The following is a 27,442-nucleotide window of genomic DNA, read 5'->3' as shown; positions in this document are numbered from 1 at the left end:
TTACAGTGTACAAACAGTTATCAGTGAATAGTCTGTACCTTATATTAATGATATTTGTATATTTACAGAGTTGTTGAAATGTATTATTTTTGCAGATGATGCTAGTATATTTAATTCTGGGAAAAATGTGAAGGAACTTCTCTGCACTATTGAAACGGAACTCGAAATTCTCTAAGCTTGGTTTGATGTAGATAAACTGTCTTAATAATACAAAAACTAAATTTGTATTGTTTTTGGAAATCAAACAGACATTACTGGTGAAATTTTAAATAAGCAATGTAAAAACTGAAGTGGTTTTGGGTTAAAATTTCTAGGGCTTGTGAATAATCATAAATTAACATGGAAATAAGATATTAGATGTATCAAAGAAAAAAATGTCATAGTCAGTAGCACTACTGTATAAATCTGGAAACACATTAAAACACTTTCTATATAATTTACTGTTCACTAATAGTTCCTTATCTATCATACTGTTTGGAACTGTGGGGGTCAACTTTTAAAACAACTTTAAATTCAATTGTTTTACTACAGAAAAGAGCCATACGTATAATAAATAAGAAAGGTTACAATAATCACACACATTAACTATTTGTAAAATACCATGTGATGAAATTTGCTATATTGTAAAATAATGCAATTAATATCAAGAGTCAAATCAAAATCACTCCCAAGTTGTGTTCAAAGTATTTTTTTATTTCAGGACAGTAAATATGATTTAAGAGATGTTTGTGACTTTGTGGAACAAAAAACAAAAAGGGGGTAAAAAAGTATGTGTACCTCCATATTTGTTTTTAAAAAAAAGGTCTGTGAAGCAATTTTTTTGAGGGTTACAAACGTGAATAGTTGTATGTTTTTGCTTTGTTCATTCAAATCTGGAGGATTCATTAGATCAGATTAGATGTAGGACAGGCGTATACTGTATAAACATCTTGCTTCTGCCTATGTCTTTTCATTCACCTCATAATCTGTTGACTATGTGCATATTATGAAGAATGTTTTCATGACTGGATAAAAAGTCACCACTACTACTTCTACTAAATAAATGCTCCACAATTACACTGTGACATTTCAAATCAGTCTAAACTGCAGGCTGCTCCATGCATCATATTGATCAACCGAAGAAATAATTGCACAATGGTCTAATCACGTTATTTTCACACCATGAATGGTATGAATGTAAATGGTGGTATATTAGGTGTTAATGCAAACTTGATATAAAACTTTAGAATAAAAGCATTAAAGGTCAGAGTCACACTCTCATAAGAATGATGCTTTTTGTAAACTTAGAGTTGAAAAAGTATCGGAAATAAAGAAACAATCAGACCAATAGATAATGTAATTTATTATTGATGTATAGATTTTTTTAGTGTTCACAGGAGCATGAGGCCATTGGTCAACTCTGGTCAACTCTGTGACACAATCACCTGGTCAACAGGGACAGATTCTGAAAACATGTCGTCAAATAGAGGAGCTACTTTTAGGATTGACACTTTTGAGGTGTTGGGCTATTTCGCGTTCATAAAATGAGGTGTTTCACTAAATGTTGTTTATTTGCATGTGTAGATTTCAATTAAGATGTAGAACTTTGAGGCCATTTGTGTGGGTACCTCATAACCCAACAATCAAACATCAGACTTTCCAGGTGTATATCAATGTTATGCAGGTTCTTACAGAGCTATTTAAATTGTTTTAATAGCTGTAGACAGTATTTTCCTTATTTATGGAGAAACTGAAAGAAATCCCCTGTTTAAAAATATTTGGCTCTAATACCTAATTCGTTGTTCAGAATTCTGCTCTGAATCTCTTAAATGTATAAATTAGCACATATATAATTAGAAAATGCCTAATTAGTAAAAATAAACATAACATTTCAGAAAACTTGTATTAATAGGGAACCGAAAACTTTTCAAGTGTTTTGAGTTATCACCGATTGCACTTCTGATTTCAGGTCATCAAGCAGACGTGACAGATTTAAGTCTCTTTCTATTCCCGTTCTGTTTTACTTATAATGATGTGTAACAGATCCTCACACACCAGGAAACAAATGTGATGCTTCGTCTTTCAGAGCGGGAAAAAAAAATCCTTCTTTTTCCAAATGTTATTGTGCAAAACATTTCATCTGAAACAATGAGAGGCCTGATGTGTGTTTACTCTGTTATGAAGGTGAAAATGTATCATTAACAAAAGGGGTCTTCTATTTCACACTAAACTGGCTTCTGACATAAATGTGTTCCCAGCCACGACTCCAGTGCATGCTGGGATGCCCTCTTCATCGCACTGGCAGCCTGAACAAAGAATTAAGGAAGTAAAAGACCATGACTGAATGAATTCTTTATCTTGTTATTTTTGCGATGGGCCTGTGTGATTCCCCCTGAAACGAGTTCTGCTTCTTCTCTCTGAATCAATTTGGTTCATTCCAGTTCAATCTAATTTTTCATTCTGCTCCGCTGCGATCCGTATTGATCACGTTGAGATTCTGTGGCAGACATGTGTGTGTTTTACTTCAGAGTGTGTGTGTGTGCATTTGTAAAGCAGGCCCCACATGCATATCTATTGCATGCATACGCATACATTAATGCATGTTTATGTGTGCAGTTCACGTGTATCCATATTCTGTCAGAGAGCCTTTCACTTCACAGTCCCCTGGATGTGTGCATGCATTTATTGCCCTCTGTAAGTATGTGCTCCTAAAAGTGTGTCCATACATAAAGTGTGTGTGTGTGTGTGTGTGTGTGTGTGTGTGTGTGTGTGTGTGTGTGTGTATATGTGTGTGGGGTGACAGGGTTAAATCCATGGTCCAGTGCGTTGGGCTCCCAGCGCGGTGCATGGCTTCCATCCCTATATGAACCATCAGTAGAGTCAGATAGGAATAAAAAGCCATACAGCGCACTGGGCATTTGGAAGACTGGATTTTAAGAGCTAGGGTAGACACACACACGCACGCACACACACTCCCAGATTAAGATTAAAGACATTCAAATAAAACCCCTGAGGCCTGCAAAACTGGAAAACAGGATAAGAGCAGGTGGGGGACACAGACACCCTGAGATCTCATAAAAGACTATACTGGGACCTGTATACTGGATTTACTGGGAATTCAGCATTATACAGGGCTTAAAAGTGATCATCTGATTGACCATAAGTCAGATAGTGTGAGTGTGTGACTCAGATTGAGAGCCTGGTGACTGGTGATGCCACCCAGCACTGAGGTGTGGCAATAGGATTGACGTCCACCAAGCATTGGGCTCTTTACCCCCACAGTGTTGTCTCCAAGGCAGCTGGATTTCCAGTCATGCAGCTCTTGGCTCGTCACGATCAGACGGACCTACCCTGCTGTGTGACGTACACGATTTCTTCCTTAGAACTTAAAGACCCTTGACCCGTTAACTTTCAGATACCGCCATAGTCATAGAAAGTGACTATTGTATGTTTTCACACTTTTCCTTCCTAATGTAACATTAGACCCTACCCCCATCTCCTTTACTGTAAATACATATCAAGAAAGAAAGAAAGACTCATTCAGCTGTCTGACTCAGTTATGCAAACAGTTAAATGTGTATGATTTACAAATTGGGTCTAACTGTATTTACTATAAACAATTACTCTCTTTATATAGTATTCATTACTATTCTAAACATTTGAAGTCAGCGTAAATTGCCAGTGTATTTTTCAATAAATTAAAATTAAAATTTAAAGGTGACTTTACTTTGGGTGGTTGTTAAAATATAGGATTTTTGTCCACAATTAAATCCACTTCTTTTGGTGGAGGCTAAATCCTGCTCCCTTTAAATAATTTTCTCTAACAGGGGAAGAATCAACTTTTCCACCAATAGGCGTGCAGGAACCTGGCCTCCTGCAAACACATCCACATCAACAAGTTTCATGAACCTTTCTTCAAACCAGTCAAGAAAAAAAAATCCGTCAGTTATTTCTTATTTTAGCTTTGCCATTCAATCAGTAGTCATAAACCACATGTACCATCTCCCACGTTTTGTGTCACATGTGGAAGCAAATATTCCTGAAACAAGACACAGTACACTTTAAAGGTAAAATGTAAAATAAAAATCCCTCTCTTCTGCCTGAAATCCCCCCCCCCTTCTTTGGCCTCAGAAGTAGCTTGGATTAGGATGGAGGATTGCGAATTTTGCCAAGTGCCTACATTAAAATAGAATAGAATAAACCCCTCCAAAACAAATCCCTTGCAGATCTAAAGTGGGCATGTTATTATTGTTTTCTGCAGAAATAAAAGCCTGAGAAACCACTCCTGTCGCGCCTTAAGAGGCTTCACAACTTCAAGGAGCGGATATGAAATAAATCCAATTACTGAGCTGTCAATCAAGTCGCTAATTAGTGAGACTTGGGCAGACTAAGTGGCATCAGCGCTGGAAACCCACCACAGGGGGAGACGACAGACAGAGACAGCGACGCAGGAAAGCAAGAGAATTTAAGGGAAAGTCGACAAGTAGCGCAAATAAACACATTCAGACGCGTCCTCACAAAGACTCTGCTGCTATTTCTGGATGCGACGAGCAACAGCAGCTAAAAAAAAAAACGAAGAAAAAAAAAAAGATGATGAAGATGACGAAGATGACGAAGACGAAGCGATCATCCACGCATCCTAGGCGGGACACCACGGGTCCTTCTCTGCCTCTGCACCGGCCCAGTCCCTGCGTCCTGTGCGTCCTGCCGCCGGGGGCTCCACAGCCCGCTTTCAAACAGGTGGTCTCCAGTCTGTGTTGGCTTCTGCACGCAGCCTGAACAAATGTCCAAAAGAATAAAAAAGACAGAGTAGAGTTGGTGTCCCCTGCTCGCTCCTCTTGTCCTTAAAGAGACGGGGGTCGGTGGTGCTGCCGCTGCCACCGGTGGATATGTGGAGTTTGACCGCCCCTTCACGCATCTGTGCGTATTTCCATTCAGCGGCGGCGGAGGCAGACGGAGAGAGAGAGGGAGGGAGGGAGGTGTGGTGGAAAAGCAGAGGAGGAGGAGAGTAAGGTAACAAAAGCCCCTGAGTGAGGAGGAGCGAAAAAAAGAGGGATGAGAGAAACGGGGAAAAAGAGCGAGTAAGGGGGGAGGGAGGGGGCATCATCATACCTGAACAGGAGACCTCCCTCTGCCTGTGTGTGTTCGTGTGTGGGTACTTGTACAGATATCTCTGTGAGGACCTTTCTGAGCCCAGACCTTAAAGAGTGAGGACATTTTAGCCAGTCCTAACTTTCTGACCCTGGGTTAAAACTTGGTTTTATAGGGTCAGTATTAGGTTTAGGTTAGGGTTAAGCATTTAGTTTTAATGGTTAAGTTTAAGTTAGGTAGGTCTATAGGGAATGCATCATGCCAGTGAGTGTCCTCACTAAGATAGAAGTACGAATGTGTGTGTGTGTGCGTGTTGAAACAGACAGTGGGTGTGAGGGAGGGGAGGCTTATGTCGCCTCAGTGACACGCAGTGTTAATAAAAGCCGGGCAGTGGGGCTGAATAGGGTTCTTTTCTGTCTCATTCAAATACCGCCAGAAAGCACTTTCATTCTCCTGATAAAGTAGTATGTGTGTGCGTGTGCGTGTGTGTGTGCGTGTGTGTGTGCGTGTGTGTGTGTGGGTGGGTGTGGGTGGGTGTGTGGCTGGGGAATTTGTGAATGTGTTTGAGTGTGTATCCATCTGCATCTCCATGTATTTAGCCCTCTCTCTCTCTTTCTCTCCATCTCTCCCTCTGTCTCTTTCACTGGCATTTACATTGCGAACAGTCAGACAAACAAACGGCTGAGTGTACAGCCTGAACACCGGCTGACAAAACTGAAGTGGTAGAGAAAACAGTGAAATCAAGCTGTAATATTGCAATATGAGGTATGAGAGATGGGTGAAAGGTCAGAGAGGAGATTTGGAGAGATAGAACAGCAATAAGAGGGATAGAGAGGGAGAATAACAGCTCTTGGCCCCCTACTTTCAAAGACAGAGGGGAGGAAATAAAAAGGAAGAAGCCCAAAATGTCAAAGACAAGACACGAAGAAAGAGACGGGGTGAGAAAAAGAACGAGAGAATTTGAGAGAAACACTTTAAAGGGATAAAGTGGAAATACTTGCTCTCGACCTTCCCTCAATCCTCCTCCTCCTCCTCCTTTCTTTTCCTCCTCCTCCTTCTTCTGTTCTCAGGGGCTCGGCTGGAGTTGCATTCCAACGCGTCGCCCTCAATCCCCGCTACTCCAGGCAACACTGTTCCTTGATCTGGACCCACGTCATGTCGGGCAGAGGAGGAGGAGGAGGCGGAGGAGGGAGGAGAGAGAGAGAGAAAGGTGGGGGAGAGGTGGTGGTGAAGGTGGGTGCCTCAGGGAGAGTGGGGGGGCAGGATGAATGAGAAAATGGGTAAGAGGAAGGAGAGAGGGCATCAAGGGTGAGAGGAGATGAGAGGAGAGAGATGAGGAAGGATATAAGAGGGAAAAGAAGGGATAAGGTGAAGGTGGGAGAAGGGAGGAAGGAAGAATGCAGGGTTAAGGTGAATGGACGTTAGAGGGCAGTAAAGAAGTAAATGTAGGAGTGGGGAGAGGAGGTGACAGAGGACACAAGAGTGGAAGAAAGGATGGGGAGGAAGAGAAGGAGATTAAAAAAAAGGATTGGAGCTGGTGGAAGAGAAGGATGGAGAGATGAGAAAAAAGAGGAGATGCAATAGCAAAGGACAGAAAGTGAAGAGGCTTGGGAGTGTAAAAGTCATAACACCTCCATCTCTCTCCCCCAGCCCTCGTTCCTGATTGCAATAAAAGTTAAAGTATAAAATCACAGTTCGGGATCATTTGCTTCTCTGGAGGCTATTAAAGTCAGATGGGTTTGTTCTGAACTGCCTGCTTTTTAATAAAGTCCAATAAAGTAGAGTTAAATAGAGTGAAAGAGAAGATAGGAGAGTAATGAAGAGGTGACACAGCACACATGGCTGAATTTGCAAAATCGTGGCGGTTTGTTTCTAATTGCTTGCAAAACCAGGCGGCTGGGACATCGGCCAATAAAACACCTGTGTAGGCTATAAGATGGCCAAAGGCATGGATATTATTACCTGGCACAATATTTCACAGTCAGGGTAATATCACTGAACCTTTCATGTAATATTTGTGACATTTTGTTTGATTGTAATATTCACCCAACTCTAAATACTAGTAAAGATGTATCATTTCTTTTGCAAAGATCAAATGTGATGTGATATTGTTTGTAACCAGTGGCAGACAGCAAAACACTCTCTGTGCCTGGTCCATCCAACCTTTCATTTTCTTCTGCTTATCCAAGATCGGATCACAGTCGGCTAATAGGATGTTCCAAACATTTCCCCAGCCATGCTTTTTACCCATGAAAATGACCCAAGATGTCTGAGATACTCTTTGACATACTATATCTCTATGGGCTTTTCTGACTTTGTGAACATTGTGGACTAACCTGATTTGAAAATGAGAATGTACTTCGCTCAATGAGACAAATTGTGATAGTTGAATATGGGCTATACAAAATTGGATTGATAGATTTAGCAATTACAGATTTTAGTGGCCACTTGGATGCAGTGTGAATACAACACTGACATTGTTGATCCCTTCTTAAGTTGATACGTCAAACTCATTGTATATAGTTAACTGTTTACACATCCAGCAGATACAGAGAAACCATTTAACTGAAGTCATGTGTCTGGCTGCCTGGCAAGGGTAAGTACAAAATTCCATCTTTTCTAGCTCTGCTTGTGGTCTTCACTAACTCCCGAGGGAAATATCTGGCTCTGTAGCTGCATCACACTTTTACTTGTCAGTGAACTCGGTGCACCTCGCTAAAACTGTCTGATACATTAGTCCTGCAACTAAAACTATTTTCATGAAGTTTCTAACAAAGCTGTAGTATGTGGCAGTGTTTAATTGCAATGTGTTATATTCTATCAAGAACATCACAAACTACCACTTCCAAAATTATTATGAAACTTGTCTACTGACCTTGTCTACCTTCTGTGTGGTGCAGGGCAATGAACCAAAAAAGAAAAGCTGCAGGATTTAAAACTAAAAGATGCTGAAACATGCTCTGTAATTCTCTCTGGGTTCAGCACATACAGACTTCATTTAAAGATTGAATACATGACAGTTGCCCAATAGTGAAGCCACAGCATCAGGATCGCAACCTGGTGGCTGGCTGCAGAATAGGTCAAAAACCTTGCCTCCTCCATGTGAGTGACTGGGACATGGACTGTACTGTGAAGTCAAAGTAACCATTATATACATTTTTAAAAGATGTTTTCTGTCATTTTAGGGAGTTGTTATCACATTGATGTTTGTCCAAGTAATCATTTACCAAGTGAGTTAGTTATTGATGCTATAAAAAAACCATCATGTGGTGAAACCTCATGATTGACAGCTGAGACTGACTCACGATTGGACGGGTGTGTGTATCGACTAGACCTCAAAACCATGGCTCCATCCCCAAATCGCTACTGCACAGACTCCAAGACACAAGATGGCTTGACGTCTGGATAGTGAGAGGAAGATGAGAGATGTCACCCATCTATAAATACAGTCTATGATTAATTGCTGTGAGCAAACTCTTTCATATAGTCATGTGATTGTTAATATAAAGAAAGCTTTAAAAGAATGCCACAGTCGATCAGCACTTTATTTGCAAGGAAGTGAACAAGTCTACAACAACAAGGTCTTAGTAATGGGATAGGTCTCTATGTGCCACAGAAGTCAACTATTGTCTCTAGCACACCTTCAGGTAGAGAGGAACAATGAGGCAGTAAAATCCCAGACATTCAGTGGATAATACCAACAGACTGTAGACACTCAGAAATGAGAAATGTTTTTTCACGTGTCCTCAAGAGAAATACAGCAAAAGTGCAAAGGCAGGTTTAGAGACGAAACTGAACAATACTGAAACCGTTCCAACTGAAAATTTTAAGAAAAAAAACAATTTAATTTGAAACATTTAAACAGTTAAGATACACTGTCAAAGTAGTGATTTGGGCCGAAACAACTCTTGACTCTCAAGTCTGTATAAACAGAAAACGCTATAAACTCTTGAGTTAGTTAGTTAGTCGGTCTGAAAATTGCTAATGAGATACTTTATTCGAAAATTATTGTTACTGCAAACAGAATCACTATAAGTGGTATGCATTGATCAACATGCGTGAGGAGTGGGGTGATTTTAAGTGGGATAATGAGATGAAGTTAATGATCACTTCATCTGGGTTTGTTCCGTCAATATTTTATATTGAAATTACAGTTTATCAAAGACAAATATAGAGAAATATTCAGGTTTATTCAGAATGTATTTCATGTCAGGGCTGAAAAGCATTTAAAACACAATTTAGACCCCAAGAACATAGTAAAACTAAGAAAACCAGGCTAACATCATCTAATAACAATCCTAATAGCACAATAAAGCAGCTGACACATGATGTTTACAATCAGGCCCAATGACACATCGCTCTACAGAAAGTACAGAAGCTGTGAGGTATGGAGGGACAAACACAACGTGGGGGATAGAGAAAGAGAAAATACAGCTGAGCAAACCTTGGATAAAGACAGGGGAGCTTAACCAGGGGGAAGCAGGTGTGTGCAGACAGGATGAGATGAGATTTTCCTCATGTTGGTGACGTCTACTCAACTCTAAATGTCAAATGATGGCACCACTAAGATCTTATTTTATCACTCAAACACTCCCACAGGTTTGTGTGTATTTAGGTCCTGCTGAGGACACAATGCTGTCCTTTATGCACAGCTGTAACTTTAACAACCCAGAGTGACAGCACTGATGTTGTGTTAAAAGCTCAAATACATTTGCTATCCATAAATTAAACAAGTCGATCTCAGACACAAAGCCTGGAAAATGTCCGGAAAATGATGTCTCGAGATTTTCAAGAATTTGCCTTTCACGTATGAAGAATGCAGCAGGAGATTGTCAAGGTCTGTCATTCAGACGAGGGGGTGATGTCTGAGTAGATCATGCAGGAGGCAAATGACCTTTAAACTATGCTGCGAAAATCACATCCACACTTGCATCAGCACTCATGACCAAAAGCTCTTCAATTGTGTTGTCTTTCTAAGTTGACATCTTTGTCATCGTCTTCTATTTGTATGGCTCCTGTTTGTCATTATAACATATTTGTATTCTTTTGGTTTTTTTCTGTTTTGCGTCTGTTGCATTTTCAAATGTCATCAACATTTTCCTGCTGTATTTTCACATGGGCTCTTTCAGACACTATCGGTAACATTATATTAGGTGGTTGGCAAGAAAAGTTCTGGAAGATGTCAGCAGCAATTGATGCAAACATTCGCGTTCTCACATACAGCCCCTCTTGGAACATCCCAGGTAAATATCTAATGTCAGTGCATGTCTTAAAGTAACTAAACAATGAGTTCTGACAAATTCTGAATTGGTGGACAAACTGTATTTTGGAGATGCCCTGCAGTATTTCAGTTGCTGCAACAAGCAGAAATATTCATGTGCAAAACAACACAGTTCAATCATACATCAAAGGCTGCAAACATACTGTTCTCCATTACTTCACATCTTGATCACCTCTTTGAAGGAATAATGGACTTGTTGGAGAGTCCTTTGCCTGGCTCTATCTCAATTGATAACAGACAGTTATGGAATAATGAATAACTGGGAAGTTAGCATGAGCAGCGAGAGCAAACATGAATAGAGAAAAGAAAAACCCCAGAGACAAATAAAATCCAAGGAAGAATTTTAAGGGGAATTTTGGAGAGAGTAGTGCAGAAAAATCCCAACAATAAAGTCTTGTAAGCAAAAATTTTGATCATCTTTGATAAACATTTTACGTAATGTGTACTTTGACTTTTCAGTTTGGTCCATGTCCTATCCACTAACAAGGAGGAGGTGGGGCTTATGACCTATACTGCAGCAAGTCTGTGGGGGGCAATCCAGATGATCCTTTGGGGAGCTGTTAATCTTTATATACAGTCTATGATTGAGACACTAAAAGTCTACAATCATGCATCTACTAGCATAGTAGATGTCTATGTGAGGCTATACAAAGCTCTGAGCTTAATGCTGACATCAGAATGTTAATATACTCACAAATATTACAGTAAACAGTATCTGTGCATGTTAGCATGCTGACATTTGTCTTTAAAACAGAGAACAGCTGAGGCTCATTGGAATGTCATTAGTTTTGAAGGCATTTGGTCATAAAACTGAGTATTGGACAAATTAAAATGTTTAGCAGCTGATGGTTCTAGATGAAAAATTAATGGCTCACCATAAATCATGTGGGACAGACTGATCTCACAAGTAGAAAGACAACATCCATCGTGTCAGCAAATCCCCTAAAATAAAGATGCCTATGTTTACATTGACTTGGCAAAGCCCTTGAACATGTCGTGGGAATAACTTTATCCCAAACTATGCTCCTCTGTTTTTGTGCTTGGACCAAAACATATGCATTTCCACACAATCAAACTTTATTTTTTAATAATGATTTGCAACAGATTTGGAGACCTCAGACAAATAATGTTATTCTGCTGACAGGGGAATTATAAGCATGGCTGTAGAGGGCAGAGTGATGTATTTAGTTGATTAATTTGGAGTACTTGTCATCAAGGATCCAAGAACATCTGTACAAAATGTAGCGCAAACGTCACAGTACCAAACATCACAGCAATTGATCATCTAAGTGTCTAAATAGTTCAGTCTGGACCAGAGTGGGGGACTGACACATATTTCTATTTGTCATGCCACTGGAGAAAACCTTGCAGACTGCCACATTGAGCTGAGTTCTCAGACGTATCAAATATGCACAGCAGACAACAGAACTATACATACTACGATATGACTTTAATATTTTCTCTATTTTCTCCAGTTTTTTGTTTGACTTTGACTGAAACCTATTAGTTAGCCCACGCATTAGCAGCTGTTGTAAAAAGGGCCATAACGTGCAGATGTCTGCTTTGTACTTTGAATATGGATGTGAAAACGACGCATCAGGCAGCAGTGAAGCATAACCAAGCTTTTACAGCTGCAATCAAACATGTAGCAGTCGATCTGGAAATGATGAGAATCTTAATTTCTCAGGATCTGCAAAGAAAAGTACCCACATCTTATCAGAGCTGGAAAAAAAGATGTACAATATGCTATATAGATTTATTTTCTTCAAGGAATCTCCCAAGTGATGATTATGATAAAATGCAGGCAATATAAGTAAAGTAATCAAAGAACACTTACTTTAATCATACTTGATAATAATTGGGGTATCCGAGGTTGTGAGCAAAGAATATATATAAATATATTATTCAATGTGCAGTTATTATTATTGTTACAGTTACACAAAATTGTACACAGTTAGTACATGGGAGAGGTAAGACAATTCGGTCATTCAAGTTTTTGTAAGTTAGGTTCTCTATTATTGTGTTTTAACTTGTTACAGTATCATAAGCTGACGTACTTCTGATGTTTATTTTGTGTAGAGACTCCACATGTAAAACTTAACTGGAGGATTCGTTTTTCAATTGGTTTGTCAGGTTTTTCAGAATAAACAAAGACATTCATCATCTGGCCTTTCCATCAAATAGATTACAAAGCAGACTTCACTTAACTCCACTGATTACACATGCATAAACACATGTACATCTACTGTTACAAATGGTCATTAGTGGAAACCACAGTGACAAAGGAGAAAAAATAAAGAAAATGGTGTCTTTTGATCTTTTCCCTATGTGTTTGATCCTCTTAAATAAGAACAGGTTGAATTTGGTATTTATGTTTCCTCTAACTTGGCCTCTGCTGCCTGACTGTGCTACGCTACATGATTATACACAAAACATTAGTGAGTAAGAGAGGGTGAGATTGAAGAAAGATTGAAATAGGCGAGAGAGGGGGAAAAAAATGCAGAAAATGAATAGTGCGAGTCAGAATTGAAGAGAACAGAGGAGAATAGGCTGCAATAGAAAACATGAAATATGAATAGGCCCTTGATGATATTCCCACTCTATCTGCCTGTCAGTGGGGCTTCATTGATATTCAGGGTAGGGCTCCCTTTTCTCGCAGCACATATCAGAAGGCAGTATTATGATCAATAAATATGTCATGGGAATCAAAGCTTTTTTCTTTGATAGTATTGGTCATTTGCCCAGAAACAGTTTGGAATGCGAGGCAGCTTTGAAAGCAGTCTGCAATGAGTCACTGGTTACATTTACAAGAGAGCAGAAAATCTGATTTTTAACCTCATGTGGGTTAGCTGAGCCGCTCATCCTCTTTCTGCTGCCTTAACAATGCAGACTGAGATGCCGGGCGTCCCGTCCCTGCTTAGACAGCCTTGAAAATAAAAGCTGTGAAAAAAGAAAGTTGGGATGGATTGTAATAAAATGTCTTTAAACAGCTTGTACCCTTCAACGCTGTGATTGATACCACTGCAGTAATAACAAATAGCATGACATTTCTGAATGTGTTAACCTGAGGGTTTAGGGCTGATTGAAATGGGTGTATATCAAATCTGGAAAGGAAAGACTGAGTGGTAAAATATTCACTGTGTCATTCTCAGATGATGTCTGCAAAATCTACCTGCTATTTAATCAAATAATGCTTTCTAAGGTTCTGGGTCCAAACACACATGACCTTCATCCAAGAGACAATCAACACGTTGGGTTAAAAACACACAGGATCAATGATCTGCTCTGAACAGCATAAAAATCACTTGAGGAGAGACTTCAAACAGCTCTGGCACATCAGACATACACATTTACATAAATATTTGTTACTTCTGATTACTTCCCATTATCATTTTTAGGTGTATGTTAGCATACCAACCTACCAGCAAAGGGCCAGGTTGGAACTAAGGACTCAAGCCTTCGTATTTGCCCCTGGAATCAGGTCAGCTAGCGGGTTCTCTCGATGCACTCTGTGGTGGATTATTTAAGGAAGATCTGATATCTGAAATGTGGGCAATTCAAATCCAGAAGTCAAGGAAAACATGGACATTGGCAAAAGAAATATAAACATACAAACATCAAATGTACAGTAAAAATCTTAATTTGAGCATCTACTGGGCATTGGGTGTGATACAACTAAAAGATAACAAAAGACTGATTTTCAAATAAGAATTTAAATGTGTCTCACTGTATAAATGTTGCTACTCAGCAGGCAACTCTTAGAAGCTGTCACAACAGTACATAACCAAAATGAGACAGATCAAATTGTCATATTTTACAATTTGGAATAAATTGAAATAAATGTCTTCCTCACAGGAAGCTGCTACGGGACACAGTTGGCAGTAATGTTACAGCCTTCAGTCTGTCAATCCTGGAACACAGAGAGGATGGTTGTGGTGGGAAAAGCAAGAATGTTCAGAAACTGAATTAAGTGAAGTGTTCTGTCTGTGAATCGATCTCCTTCACTCTGTTTGAATAGTCCACTATCACAGGGCAGCATCTACACAACAAACAGCACTGCACGTGCTTCAGGCATGACCTGAGTGATTGGTCTCTCTCTCTCTTTTTTCCAATCAGATTATTAATACATTTCAAAATAGGAAAATATATATATTACAGAGAATGAAATGAAAACAAATGATGTACTGCTTATTTGTGATTCATAGTTAATGGGCAGAAAGATGCAAAATGAAGGGAACCATCTTTCATCTTTCAGTCCATTATTCATCTAATCCACATATCCTGGTCCGGGTCACGTTGGCAGCAGGCCAAGCAGAGCAGTACCGACATTCCTCTCTCTAGCTATACCTCCTACAGCTTGTCCTGCAGGATCCTGAGAGATTCCCAGACAAGAGTGGATACACAATCCCTGCTGGATACTCCTGGTCAGTCCCAGGGTCTCCTCTCAGAATACCTCCACAGGGCCATCCTGATTAGATGCTCAGTCTTCAAAAAATCAACTGCTTCTTTTCATCTGCTCTGAGACCCCTACCCTGTCTTCTCTAACACCGAAACACCTACCAGCAAATGAAAGAAGCAGAATGGATTATGATTGTCCATTATCCAAAATGTTTTCAACAATGTACAAACTCAAAGAAATCACAATTATTTTCAAAGTGACTTTGCATCATATGTCTTTTACACGTGAGTGTGTCCATCTCTGCTATAACTTCCTATGCAAAAACACACTGACAGTTATAGCTGTGTTTTCCTTTTGATGTTTGTATTGGTCACTTGTAATAGATCACAATTATTTATTTGCTGCATAAGATGAATACAACTTTAGGAGAGGTAAGAATTAAAGTGCTAGATCTTGTTTTTTTTCCCCCGCCATGAAACAAGTTCAAATCTGGATGTCTAAAAATGCACACTATGTGCCTAGATTGTTGAGATAGAGCCCCGAGTGTAGGAGATCAGGTAGACAAGTGCACGGACAGTGCACAGTAGGTGTTAGTTAGGCATGTTAGGGTGTTAGGGGTGTTTTATTCACTGCTTTCATACTGTATATCCATTATCTTGTCTTTCTTGAGACCTTTTTATCCCATGTGAACGTTCATTGCAAATGAGAGAAAAACACTATCACAACGATAATTACATGTTTTTCTTTTTTTTCAACACACCACCGAGCCAGATTAAAAACCCTCTGATGTCCATTTCTGAAGAGGTGATGGGTCCCAGCAGCCGCTTGGCTGATCGTCTCTCTTCTATTAGCACTGGAGCCAAAAACTGCTGCAATTACTATCACTGTCATGGCAGACACAAGTGGCACAATCCCAGTGATTAGAGTCAGGCTTTGACACAATCTCATGGAAATACACACACACACACACACACACACACACACACACACACACACACACACACACACACACACACACACACAGAGCTTGTGGTTGTAACTTGCTAAGTGGATGCTCCATCGCTGTGCTACACTCAGCCACCTGCTGCCATCTCTGTACCGTCGCTCAGGCAGGAACATAACAGTGCTGGAGACATTAGACATTAGTCATTAATTGAGCTTTAATCGTCTCATTGTTTAATTGTCTGAGACCAACCTAATGATTATGCCAAACTCAAGTGCACTAAACACCTGGCTGCAATAAAGTTGAAGCCACACTTTTTTAAGCTAAGGGTGGGGATTGGAAAAGGGTCATGGACCAGGTCCATGTGTGATGAGATCATGTAACTTTTAATGAGACTGGGACGAAGCTGAACTCAAATCCTGGGTTTAAAACTTTATTCTACCTATTCAGAGCTAATGGAAAGTCCATGTGTGGCTGTGTCAATCAATCCTCCTGTATGGGCACATGGAGCAAAACTCCAATTACCACAACTGCAGTATGAGATTTCTGTTTGGCAGGAAAGTGACAGTTGGCTAAAGTCTCCAGAATTTGTTGGGTTTGTGTTTGTGTGGCCACACATGAGCTCACACATGTTATTACTCATTGTTTCAGTCAACTGGCTTCTGGTTCAGGAGGTTGCAGCAGCCACTGGCGGTCGGATCAGATGGAGGGTCCTGTTGATGGAGTGAATGAGTATGTGGGGGGGTGAGAGAAGAGATGCATGTGTCAGGGTGGTGGGGGTTTTGAGGGTTATTGGGTGGACAACTGCCCACCCTTTGTGCTGCAAATCCGGGGAAATCTGCTGGCCATTGTGGGTCCCAGCTTGTTCACCATCCAGAGAGCTGAGAGAGGGGATTTCAGCTCTACAGAGCCGATGACTAGCAGGGTTTTTTCTAATCATCCTCTCTGGTTTTCTCTTTTCCTCTTTTATCCTCCGTCTTTTCTCGTTGTCTCTCCGCTTTGTTCTGGATACAGTGCACAGTCAGCCCCGGCCAGCTATAGTGTAGTAATCTCTGAGCGACTGAGGTTGGTGATCCAGCTCTAGGTTTTAGGGGTAACACCTGTGTATGCTGCGGAGCATGTTACTGCAGCTTATGACAGTGTATGCAGGCGGTTTATTGTTTAATTTTAAATTTGTCTTGCTTAACAAGCACAGCAGAAATAGCTCACGTTCGTTTAGAGCTGGCTATTTTTGTTGAGTGAGGAAAAAAATCCATGCTTATCCTTTTATTTCCTCCCTCCCAAATCGTTGCGTGGAAAAGCCTCTGAAAGCGTACGAAGACTGTGAGACATCAAACAAGACTCTGCTGAAACTAACAGTAATGAGATTCTCTCAGGTGGGTTGGCAGTGTCTCAAGGTGATGCATTAACACTGATGGTAGAGAGAACACATGTACACATAATATATATATAGCCAGAAGATAGTTTCATTGTTGTGGCAGATTGGTGTTTGCATTAGTAACATATTAGTAATGTTGGTTTTTGCATTCTGTAACGTATTCAGAAAATAACAACAATCTCTGGTGGTCATATAATACATTCTTTTTATATGACTGAAGCAGCATTGCCAGATAATTATTGTATTTGCCCTCTGTAATATAATAATGTTATAATGTATGGTAATAATTGATGATAATTATATCATTTAGAGACAGTATTAGGAGTTATAATAAACAGTATCTTAAAATATGGATTCGATGTCTGTGTTAAAGCATGTTTGTAGTGATGATTTAGGTGAATAAGACCATTTTACTCATCTTGTCTCAACAAGTGGAGGAGACCCAGACAGAGCTTGGCTATGTGTTTTGTGAAGATACTGATATACAAACAATTTGAAGTTTGTGTTGTGTTAAAGAATAAGAACAAATAAGTACAAATTCTTCATTAAAATGTCTAAAAAAAATAGACCTATGTGACATATTGTGTCCACTTGTTGAAACTCAGAGAAATCCCCAGTTTCCAATCAAGGTAATGGGACATTTAATTTCTGTCGCCTTTTAATTGTGTCATATCCTTCTAACCCATCTCTGTCCCATCTCTGCGATAACTTCCAGGGCTAACACCACAATACGAGGGAAAAACATACAGTTAGCCAGTTAGCCCATCAGCTGTTTTTTCCTTCCAGTGTTTGTATTGGTCAAGCAAAATGGATTCCGATTATTTATTGCCGTTTGCTGCATAATGTGAATACAATTTTAATATTTTACATCAGGTACAATATTTACACCTGAGTGGTGACAGATTAACATTTATAATGATGGTGAAGACAACTACCATGATCCAATGCTCATTGTCTCTTGATTGAGAGACCCCTAACAACTGAAGTTACATATTGTTCATTGAATTTTTTCTTGGGTGACTAGTCCCAGATATAATATTTAACATATAAGATATAATATAGTTTAATCCTTACCTCAACATTTCCCATCTGGCAGCCCTGGAGTGGAGAGTTGATTTTGTTTCTCAGCAGACTTTAGTGGAAACGTCAGTGCATTCTGTGATTGACAAATGAAACATATTAAATGTGTATTATGATGACCAAGCTGGCAGCAAGTTGACAGTCTATATCAGCACAAGTGTCTGTGTCATGACTGAAAGACTCATTTGATTTCAGCAAGTTTCAAAAATATCAGTGATAAGAGATTTGTCAGAGCAGTCTGAGGACACTGTCAGATTCAGATTTTTTTGAAAAGCATGAAAATCAATGCATACAAATATTTTTTTAACTCCACAAAGGCATTTTCCTTGTCAAAACCTGGTGTCTGCTGACTCACAATGTAACTTCACTGCTGACAGTTCCGTCAGATGAAATGTTATGCTCAAATAAGTCTGAGCACATTTCAGTTTGAGCACCATGTCACGATTGAGTTGAAGTTAACTATAATTCCAACTTTTGTAGCCTGTAGAAGCTGGTTAGCTTAGTTGGTTCTATATTTTGACCGTTTTCCAAACTGATAATACTGATAATTTAGGCTAACTAAAGTGTCTGGAACCCACTGGTATGTTTAAACATATTACTACAATCCCAAGCTGTAAGTAAATGCTGAAAAAATGAGATTACAAACAGACTGGGCTCTGCAGCTAATGGGGCGAGTGCACCACACACGGATTCAGAGGTCAAAATATTTCCTGACATGAGATCCTAAGCATTTTCAGTCTTTAAACCTATATCCCTGTCTGTTTGGAGAATAATCATTTGTGATTGAAACAGAAAAGCATCTCTGGGGTGACAAGTTAGAAAACAAATAGGGCTTCCTGGAGGTTTCGGTGTATCTGTGCAGATGTGTGTGTCAGTGGGTTTGGTTCCAGTCTCGTGCTGAGCTGTCGCGTCTCTCTGCTCCATTTCCTGTCTCCCCTCTCAGTGGGCTGTCGCAAGGCCTGCAGGAGGGGATGTGGATATGGAGGGAGGTGGGATGCCTGCTCTCCTTTCAAATGAAAGAGACGTAACATGAATTTGTGGTTCATGATGAGGGGAGTGGTTGGATTTATTTTGGTAATCGCAGGGAAAATGGACCAGAGGGTGAGTTTTTCACTAGCTTTATAACCCCTTGACAAAATAAAATACATTGATTAACACATTGTGGGTAGGTAGGGTGGTTGGTGGGTGGGTGGTTGTTTAGATAGGTAGGTAGGTTGGGTGTGTGGGTAGGTAGGTAGGTTTGCTTGTATTTTATTGATTCCAAACTCCTGTAACTTTAAGGTCCAGTGTGTAGAATTTAGTGAAATCTCGTGGTGAAGTGAAATGTTGCAGTCACCTCACCCTCTGCTTCAAAACATGAAAGAGAACCTGTGGTAGAATTCAATTAAAAACTCAAAAGGTGTTTAGTTTGTCCAGTCTGGACTACCGAAAAAAACATGGCGACCTCCACAGAGAGGACCCCCTTGATGTAAATATAAAGTATTTAAATAGAAAGGGCTCATTCTAGAGTAAGGAAAACAAACATTCATGCGGTTTAGATGAAACACACTAGGGAAACATCACTAGGATTGTTTTATATTCAATTTCTGCAAATAGATCCCTTTCACCTAAATCTCACACCCTGGACCTTTAAAGAAAAATAATTGAATAATAAAATAATTAAAAACACAAAATAAGTAATGAATAGCAATTACGGTTTGTTCAGAATCCACAGAGCTGCCATATTATTAAAACTGTCTCTCAGCAGTATTAATTCTATATTACAATCCTCCAAAGAGTAATAATTGAGCAAAGTTAATAATTTGGTGGTGAGAGTGACACCATCCTCTGAAGACAATCTTGAAAGGGAGATTCAGAAAGAGACTAAAATTTAAAAAACACAGAAAAACAAACTACATCAAATCAGGTCTGTCTTTGATGGATAAGTGAAAGAAAAGAGGATAAAAGGAGGAAGATGATATGAATAACAGAACAATGGAAGGGAGGAAAGAAGGAGGAAGAGTGACGAAAGAACTGTGATGAATACTGTGTTGATATATCTTGAGAGAAATGTGTGTAAAAAAAAAAGGAACCCAACATCCAGAGAGGGTTATCTGTAAATATTGGTGCCACATTTCAAATTTTAAATACTATTTTCTGTTCTTAAAGGTACAGTGTGTAGAATTTAGTGACCTCTAGTGGTGAAATTGCATGTTGCAGCTGAACACCCCTCACCTCACCCTCTATTAAATTTGTGCCAAAAGATCCATTTCACCTAAATCTTATACACACTGAACCATTAAGTCTGGTTTTCCACTGTTGAAAAGTAAAAAATTCAGTCGCTATTACATCACAGGAAACGTAGTGTTACTAACATCTACTCTCTATCTACTTATGGTGCAACATTATCCAAGTGGTTTTAGTTTCCTATCTTGAACCTTCAGTTTATTTCAATAAGCAATAATATAACGTCCTGTTTGATACATATTCAGAATATAACGTGAATGTTATGGAAATTCTTATTTGTAAAGGTTACAGATAAATGATGTGTGAATAAGGGAGGAAAATAATAAATTATACTTTTATGATGAAGGAAAGAGAGAGGAGAGAAGAAAAGTGACAATAGGAAAAATCAATGCTTGGACAGAAGAGTGAACATATTAATGCAAAACAAGAAATTAAAGGTTGTGTGAGTTGCAAAAAGGCATTGATTATTATAATCAAAAACAAAAGACAAAAACATAGAAATTCTCTGAACACAAAGAAAATCAAAACAGATTGAGCTGAGAGTCTCAAACGGCAAATCTAATCATATACTGAGCAGAGAAAGAATAAACTTGAAGAAAGAAACTGAACCAACATTATGAAATGTAGAAACATTACAGAAAAATGCCTGCAGGAGAAGAGAAGGAGAAACCCCAAACAGTAATACATTAAACGGAGAACTTCTGACTGGTAACGGAGGCAGGGGTTTCACAGCACAATGTAAAGAATAAGGAATTGGAAGGATGAAAGACACGAAACAGGAGAGGAGTAACGTGCATGTATGTGTTTATGTATATTTGTGCGTGCGTGTGTGATCTTGTATGAGCCGTGTGGAGCGAGGGCTGCATGGCTGAGCAATTCCTGTCCAGTTGGCTGGTTGTGTGAGTGTGTACGGTAGGGGGTCCTAGAGAGAGCTTTGATCATTACCGAGTGTGACAGAAGAGTTCTGACAGAGAGGTAACCCCCCCCCCCCCAACACACACACACACACACACACCAGTAACAACATCACCATGACCACTCATGTTAGTCCCATACATGGGTAGAGACAGACACTGAGCAGAGGGTGAACCTTGAAGTCAGTTTAGCAGCTTTTTAAAAGACTAGAAACCACACTATGTTTCTGCCGTGTGCTATTTCTGTTTGGTGTGACTCACTTCAGAGTAAACAAAGTGAAATGTCCATTCAACTTTAAGTTAAATGTAATTTTTTGACTGAAAAAGACGGATCAACCATCTCAAGGGGTGACTTCTATCATTCTTATTCTTATGAACATGTTTTTCCCATCTTCCCAACACACACACACACACAGACACACAAACACACACACCATTATCCATACTGCAAAGGTAAGCTGATGTGCAAACTCACACAATGCTCATACAAACGAAGATGGTTCTTCAGACCAAGACACAAATACATCCAATAATAAGTTTCACCACCTGCCGCAAGCAACATAAAAATGAACAGCTCATTGTTGTTTACACGTTGGCCTTCAGTTATTTAAATGACTTAATTGACATCTTAGCCTTGCATCTATTTGACACACACTGTAATATGTTCTATGGTTCAATAAAACCCCACAAAAGGAGCAAACGTTACCCCAAAGGTGATCAAATCAGACCCTGTGAAAATACCAACACACACACACACGCTCAGTCCAATAATAGAACATTAATTTCCCAATTTATTTTGTCTAGTTGCCAGTCTGCCAGTCCTTCAGGTGTTTTCATTGAGGTTCAGGTTTCTCAGACACTCAGTGAACTGGTAATTAGTTTCTCCTGGTTTTGTGTGTGTGTGTGTGTGTGTGTGTGTGTGTGTGTGTGTGTGTGTGTGTGTGTGTGTGTGTGTGTGTGTGTGTGTGTGTGTGTGTGTGTGTGTGTGTGTGAGTCACATCCAGACAGAAATCAATTTCAGGCGGAGATCTATCACCTTTTGTAGCCAGCGATCCAATCATCGAATAATGCATCTGATATCACGCTGTCGAGGTGGTCTGTTCAGGGAATGATTCACTCGCTCTCTTTCTCTTGTTCACTTTCTCATTCTCTCTCTGACCGTTCAATTCTTCCCTCCACCACCCACACACCTGCACTATCTCACACATTCTGTCATCTGTCTCACACACACACACACACACACACACACACACACACACAGGTGTGATGGATAGTATTTGGAAACCCAACATCACCTCAGTATCATCAGAGGAAAAACCCTCCTTCAGATTCTTTTATACCGTTAGGAATCATCAGTCTGTGATGTTCACAGCACACTATTCTCTGATGAAGTGTGATTTATTTATTTTCCTCCTTTACCTCTTTGTCTTCCTTTAATTCAGTTAGTGATTTTCTGCACGTAGCTCAAAGCACTGACATGGCACACAGCTGTATTACCGAGAGGCAGACAGAGCCACAGTTAGAGTGGCAGGACAGTTAAAGTGTGTAGGTTTATTTTAAAAGGTGAGAGCTGCACCTCCACACATTTTAACAACTGCTGCATGGCCGTTTTGGTTCATTGAGACAACTGTCGGTGCAGAAAATGTATATGTCCACCTCTTGAATGATGAACGTCGAGGAATGATTGCTCGTGTCTGTCGTCTTAAGAGTACATACTCCAGAGTCTGGTTACAAGCTTACATTTACTGAGCTATTGACTGTTCCACAGCTTAAAGGTTAATAATAAAGGCTCCTCGTTGACAATAAACCATGATGTGTGAACTGTTCTGAACTTATAAAATTTTCATTACCTTAATATTCTTGATTTATTCTACTAATAAATCCAGAAATCTCTGTTTGCAGTGCAATGTAACAACAGGCACATTTTGAAGGGGCGATAACACATTCACCAGTCCTATTAATAAGTTGAGGAATCTCTCTCTGGCTGTCTTCCTGTCTGTCCAATCTGATCCACTTCAAGTTGGCAGGTGACTCGCTGAGGAAGTGCTGAGACAACTGGGTTTTTTTGGATGAGAATGGTTATTGAGTTTTGGATGGTTGTTGGAAACCCAAGACAACTTGTGCATTTGTTTTAAACTGCAGCAACTGTCTTTAGGAACATACGTCCAGCTGCAGGCAGCGCAGTGTTGTGGTCGTTAGCACTGTTGAATCTCAGTTTTAATGGGGTCTTACTGTGTGGAGTTTGCACGTTCTTCCTGTGTGGGTTTCCTCTGGGTACTGGACTTCCTCCCACAAACCAAAGACATTTAGATTGGGGTAGGTTTAATTATAGACTCATAGGAGTGAATGTGAGAGTGATTGGTTGTGTGTCTCTGTCCAGGATGTACCCCATCTCCTACCCAACGTCAGGTGGGATTGGCAACCTCCCACTGTGACCCTCAAGGGTAAGTGTTATAATGGATGGATTGACAGATGAAAGTCCAGTTGCCCATGTACACAATGAGGCAGGCACGTGCACAGACATTTTTGGGGGCAGGTACTCAAGCCAAAAAAAAAGGGCACCCATCGCCAAAATTAGAATGAAGTAAAAAATTGGGCTCCAGCAGAAAGGGCATTTTTCTCATCCAGGGCAAAAGGGCCGGTGCTTGAGCACAGATAGGGGTCTATCTGTGCACGTGCCTGCAATGAGGACACCATGACATGGGTGACTGAAAATCCATGTTGTGGTTACCCTGATAATCATTGTAACCCTTGTAACCCATGTTCTAACCCTCAGTAAAGTTTCATGATGGGGGTTTCTTCGTCACTCACATAATGTTGCTTTGTGAGTTGTGAGTGCTATGCCACATAACAACTGGCATATTTAGTTACTAGTTCTATGAATTAATCAGGAAATCTCTGTCTGTCTGTCTGATTTGACAGTAAACATGGCGAGACATAAGTAAGTGCAGTGTTGCCCACAGTTTTCGGATTGGTTATTTCAACCTTCACCCCATTTTAAAATAATTACACCTGCTCTTAACAAAGTAGCCATAGATGCAATCCTTTCATAATGATGGTTAAAGGTGGACTCTATGAACCAGAAAACAGAGACAAAGTGGGGTTTCAAAATATCAAACAAAATAACTGAACTGGATATCAATGTGAACAGTTCAGATTCCTGTCAGGGACAAGGCAGGCCAGTGATTTTTAGATAATGATGTTTTACAAAAATGTAAGAAACTACAGGTAGAGTCACACTGTATTACCACTCAACAGTGTGTTCACACAGCACTTGAGACACTGACTAGCATGCTTACCTCTGAGAGTATTAACAGGTTTTCCACCTGGTCCACTTGAGGGTGTGTGTGTGTGTGTGTCTGTGTGTATGTCCTCAACATAGTGTGTGTATTCTTATGTTGACTAAGTGCATGACGTTTGTGTGAACCCAAGCAGCTACTGTATGTGTGTGTTTACCAGATGTAGTCAGTGACAATATATTTGCAGTAAATTGTGTGTGTGAGTATGTGTGGGTGCGTATTTCGAGTTAAACATTGATGTCATTGAGCATTTACACACACAGCCTCTCCTACTGGGACATTGTCATGGTTACCATATGAAGACAATACAGTAGATATCTCTATTTACCATCAGTTCACCAAACACACGCAAACCCGCACACGCGCGCACTCACACACACCCACAATGGACATATGGTATGCACACACACGTACAATCACACACACTTTTTCCTCCTTCTCACTCACACATTTGTCTCATATACAATGCACATGAACACATTAACCCAAATCACCTTCACACATATGTTCCCAAACAGAAGGAGACATGCACGCATGCCACACACACACACACACGCTCACAATACGTATGTACAACTCTGTTTTAAAACACAATCCCCCTCTCTTTACTACTAAATTGTCATTCACTCATTTATGTTTCCCCTCTTGCTCAATTTGCTGCTCCCTCTCTCTCTCTTACTGCTTCGTTCTTCCTCTCTCTCTCTTTCTCCCTCTCTCTTTCTCTCTCCTTGAGGAGAAAGGTCACCTCTCACCAGGAGACCCAGCAGCCTGTCGGAGAGAAGGGGGAGGGATGATGGAACAGTCCACACTCAGCCAGCTAAATATAAAAATGCCCTTCACTTCACAATCATGTGATTTCAGGTTGTATTCATTTAAATTCTCCACCAATTAAAAACAAATAAAGAATCTGAACTATGCATCACAGCGAGCATGTGGCAAAGAGAAGGACAGTTACTCTGCTGAGCCTGGTCTCCTGCTCTCTGAGACCACCTGGCCTGAATTCACTATTCACTGGTTCTCATTTACACATTTGCCTGTTTCTGTTCTCAGACAGAAACAAGATAAATTATTATCATTAACACTGAACACATGTTAGCTGGCTGAATAACAGAAGCCGCTCCATGCTAATCGAACTGTTCTGTGTAATCATGACTTTGCTGGATAAAATAAACATACAGTGCATCCAGAAAATCTTTCAACCCCATAATTTTTTTACATTGTATTGTGTTGCAGCCAAATGTGAACCCTCCCAGTAATCCACACAAAACCCCCACAATGAAAAGGTGAAAACAGGATTTTAGATGTTTTTTCACAGATTTATTAAAAAAGGTTGATATCCAGACCCTTTGCTATGATACAAGTGCAAGCCACATGTTTGCTGCAGCGTCCTCTGAAGGAGGCGACTACAAGGGCCGTGCAGACTGCGAAGGACTGAACTGAGCCAACTTACGTAGTATTGTGTCGGTTCTTTTCTTGAATTTTGAGTTGTTCAAGTTTGACCTGGTGTCATTTGTCTCTGGCCTGTGTGGTGCCCATCAATGCTCAGATCGATTCTTATTCAAACCAAAGAAAACAAAGTAGAAACATATTGTAACATCTAGCCTGCATGAAATCACTTTTAAGGCATCATCATACCGAAAAACTTCCAGAAAAATGCTGCTGATATAAATTATCTTAAGAAGAAATGAGCCATGATCACTTTATGCAATATAACTTTAGTCATTGTAATTACAATAGCATGCACATCTTCACTCACTTTGCTAGTATCTCATACTTTGTCAGCAGTTCTTGAATGTAGGATAGATCATGAAAACTACATCAGGTTTTTAATGCACATAGAATTTGTTGACGACACAAAGTCCATCCATCTATTATCCAAAGCACTTATCCTTAGAGGGTTGTGGGGGAGCTGGAGCCAATCCAAGCTGACATTGGGCGAAAGCTGGGGATTCACCCTGGTACATACCAGGTCATCAGCTTATATGCCAGTGTATCACAGGGATGACACATAGAGACAAATGACCATTCACACCAATGGGCAGTTTAGAGTCTGTATGTGTTGGTCTGTGGAAAGGGGCTGGAGTTACCACAGAAAACGCATACAGACACTGAGGACAAACAGAACGACCCGACCAAACCAAGAGTCCCTTGCTGTGAGGAAACAGTGCTGCACCATCATGCTGCTGCTGTTATATCCACAACAAGGACAGTGGTGAACACAAATCTTATGCAAAAATCAACAAGTAAAAGCAAAATCTGTGAGTTACAGTTGAATGAATCAAACTAAATGTGAAGAGGAAACTGTTTTCTGTAACAGAATGCATACATAAAGATCAGACTGTAGACGTCATGTCACAGGAGTGTGGAACTTTAGTCCTGTGATATCAGTGACTAGCCAATAGAAGATCAATGAGGTCATTCACAATGGGCACCAACAGTCGAGACGATGGCTTCTCCGTATGAACTCTTATTGTTTGATCTGCTGTGGTTAAAAAAAACTACCTCTGGCTCTTTTTGTTTCATATTTCCATGGCCTTAAGAAAACTGTATCTCAAAGATGAATGTCCTCTCACTCCACTTTAAGTTTTGTTTTTTAACAGAAGTATTTAAAGGTACCTCTTAATGTAAAAAAAGAAAACATTGGTGATACCTTTTAAAGCTCCCTGCATCCTTGACTGTCCTCTAAAGAGACTCAACAGGATTTTCCTCTTCCTTTCATCCTGCTTTCTTCTTATGTTTCACCTTGTCCTTGCCTGTGATATGTTCTTCTTTTCAGTGATAGATCCCTTCAGGAGAAATTCAGTGTGTAGATTTTGAATGCATGTCTGCAGAGAATGATTCGTAAACAGCAT

At 40.0% G+C, this 27,442-nt stretch overlaps 2 long non-coding RNA genes across 4 annotated transcripts in view; one reads left to right on the top strand and one right to left on the bottom strand.

Moving 5' to 3' along the window:
• Positions 1-8,597: 8,597 nt before the first annotated feature.
• The window catches only part of LOC138410487 (uncharacterized), a 34,934-nt gene continuing 16,089 nt past the window's right edge, over positions 8,598-27,442 (bottom strand). Inside the window, exons 1-5 of one of the 2 annotated variants that reach the window (XR_011243196.1) lie at positions 19,846-22,489; positions 18,146-19,157; positions 14,753-14,907; positions 13,774-13,892; positions 8,598-13,291 (exon numbers count right to left, since the gene is read on the bottom strand). This is a non-coding gene — a long non-coding RNA (uncharacterized lncRNA). Of the gene's footprint in view, positions 13,292-13,773; positions 13,893-14,752; positions 14,908-18,145; positions 19,158-19,845; positions 22,490-27,442 lie in introns of those variants that run through there. The other variant, XR_011243197.1, reaches the window with a different exon arrangement.
• On the top strand, positions 19,088-26,282 carry LOC138410488 (uncharacterized). 2 transcript variants are annotated; one of them, XR_011243199.1, is made up of 3 exons: positions 19,088-19,252; positions 23,672-23,735; positions 25,324-26,282. It is a non-coding gene; the product is annotated as an uncharacterized lncRNA (long non-coding RNA). The 2 variants fall into 2 exon arrangements; XR_011243198.1 differs by having other exon boundaries at positions 25,331-26,281.

The sequence above is a fragment of the Paralichthys olivaceus genome, chromosome 6 (genome assembly GCF_024713975.1).
Source record: "Paralichthys olivaceus isolate ysfri-2021 chromosome 6, ASM2471397v2, whole genome shotgun sequence".
NCBI lineage: Eukaryota > Metazoa > Chordata > Actinopteri > Pleuronectiformes > Paralichthyidae > Paralichthys > Paralichthys olivaceus.
This window is presented reverse-complemented; position numbering and strand designations above follow the sequence as displayed.